The sequence below is a fragment of the Cupressus sempervirens genome, chromosome 2 (genome assembly GCF_028749045.1).
Source record: "Cupressus sempervirens isolate cs-2001-9-10 chromosome 2, ASM2874904v1, whole genome shotgun sequence".
NCBI lineage: Eukaryota > Viridiplantae > Streptophyta > Pinopsida > Cupressales > Cupressaceae > Cupressus > Cupressus sempervirens.
The window spans coordinates 462,749,151-462,751,865 of record NC_143119.1 but is presented as its reverse complement, the minus strand read 5'-3'; positions in this window follow the sequence as shown (position 1 = coordinate 462,751,865).

Genomic DNA, 2,715 nt, shown 5'->3' with positions numbered 1-2,715 from the left:
ATGAGGTTGTTGTTGTATTCAAGAATTCTTGGCAAGTTGTGCCTTTACTCTTGCTTTTTCGTGTTGTGGTCCACTCAACCCATTTTCCAGTTCTCTTGTAGATTCTAGCCATCGTCATATCCAGGTCTTCCACAACATCTTCATAAGATTCCAAACTTATGGGAGTACTCCTAGCTTGGTCAAGTAAGTATTACTATACATGTTTTGATCGTCACCTTCAACTCCTTCTACATCAATGTTAATCTTATACATCTTCACTTGGTCAACTGTCAATCTAGAAAAGGCTTGATCACAGCTCTCAAACTCATCTTTGCAATTGGCCCAATAGTCCTCAATGGTAGTGATGTGCTTTATCATGCTCCCTATCTATAAGACATCTCTGGCATACCCATTCGGGTCAAACATGGGCCCCATGAATTCATACATGTCTAGCTTATATTTTTTCTCTAACACCATCATGTTTTTGGCATCAGTCTGGGTGTTGTAGCTAAAGGCTACAACTTTCATGGGGAATTTGTATCCTTTCTTCGTTGGGCTCCCACTTAGTATATTCACTTGTAGGGCTTTCCATATGATCTCAATCAACATGATCATGTCACTTGGATACCTTGGTAGCTTTAAGGGAAATTTGTCAAATGTTGCAAGACACAAATAAGAAAATAATGAGAATTGAATGAAGTGACATCCAAATTGACTAATGGCGGCCATGGCTTCCTAGTTGAATCTCCTTTCCAAGCATCCTTGTAGCTCCCTGCAAATCATCATGGTAAACACATCATTCACCTTAACATAATTTGCATAACTATTTTGTAATTGTAGACATGGATAAAACTCATAAGATTTAACATCATTAGGGAAATTCTCTAATCTTGGGAGGCTAAGCCATAATTTCAATGAGGCCAACATGTAAATGAATAAAGAAAACATGTAGAATGTATTATAAAACTTGGCTTCCTAGAGAGCATTAGACATAATTTCACATACCTCTTGCACACAATCAATGTATTGGGTATCTGAGAAAATTACTTGAACTAAAAAGAAATACTGGTTAATGAAAAGCTTCTACCTCACCTTTCAACCTATGTAGGAGAACCAAAATATCAATGATTTATAGCTTAAGGTTAGTTCCAAATATTTTTTTGGGAACTTTACTCTTATCACTCTATGGTTTCTAGAACCATGTCCTTATGATTTCTTTCCTCTAGGTCATCTTCTTTGCTGAGAATTTTGATATAACTCCCCTAAAATCTAAATCAAATAAATCCTTCCACTCTAGCACACAAAGGTAGTTCACCACTATTTACCTATCAATTGAGATTAGCACCATATCATTAGGTAGCACAATTTTCCTGGTTTTAGGGTTGTAGTGATGAATGCATTCACAAATCAACTCAGGGGCTTGGACTGCAACTAGGAAACCAACAACCTCGATTAAACCACATCCTTCAAGCTTCTCGGTAATGGGATGAATTCATTCAGATCTAAACCTTTTCTGGAATCTTGATATGTCAAAGAAGTGAAAAGAAGTATACATGAAGTTCTCTAATTTGACTTAATACCAATTAACCCATCAAAACCTATGAACTTGGTTGCCATGAGTTCATGAACAAGATTTTGAATTGAGAAAATGAATGAGATAATGAATACAATAGTCACAGGTTTTTCAAAAGCTATTGGTATTGACAGAATGAAAAATCAAAAGAAAAGGTGGTAACTTATTCAACTGCTTGTGTGTCTTTATATGAGAGTTTCAATTCATCTGTTGATCTTCAAAATTCATGCCACACAGATGAATTTAAGGAAATACCCATTGGGTAGTAAATGCAAGATTTCAATAGACATCTAGGGATCTTTTTACTATTCCATTGAACTCAATGGTAACTTTCTATATTTTCACTACTTACTTTTCTGTTTTCCTTTAAGTTTTAGAAAGTTACCATTGGGGTACCCTGTTGAGGAAAATTTGCTAAATGAGATTCTTGCTATATTTCTTCTTCCTTAATGATTAATCCATTCCAATATCATTTTGACATACTCTAAATCTAGTACAAGGGTCAAACTTAACTATTGACTTAATTTTCTTGAAAAATAAAAAAACTATCTCCATGGGTTGGAAACCTACTGAGCAGAAGACATTTTCCATTTTTCCATTGCTACTTCCTTCTAGATCACATCTTCGACAACAACATTTATAGAAGCTAGAAATGTTTGGTTAAGGTGTGAGGACCTATTTGAGAGTCATTAAACATCTTGATTTTCACCTTGAGCCATTTTGCAAAAAAATGTCTTCATGGGTTGGAAACCGGCCAAGGAGAAGACAACTTCAAGTTTTTTGTCAGGGCTTGAATACTTGAGTAACAACGAATCTAAACAATGCTTGGAGATCTTAACTTAGATTCAAAAATTAATTTATCATATAACCCTTCGCCTTTTGCATTTTTTTTTATCCCTATGAGTCTTCAAGTGGTTATTATGGGAAATCACTTTCATGGATCCAAAACTTGCCGAGGAGAAGGTGATTTTCAAATTTTGTCCAATGCCTTCTTATCAAGGAGTGGTATGCCATGAGTGAATATGGAGCATGATTGATCATCAAATGAGCAAATTTGATTTCTATTAGATTACATACTAACTTTCTTGACTAGTCACAAGGTAAAACAAACACCCACCCGACAAGAGGGAAAAAATAGGTGAAAAGAGAAAAACCTATAGAGA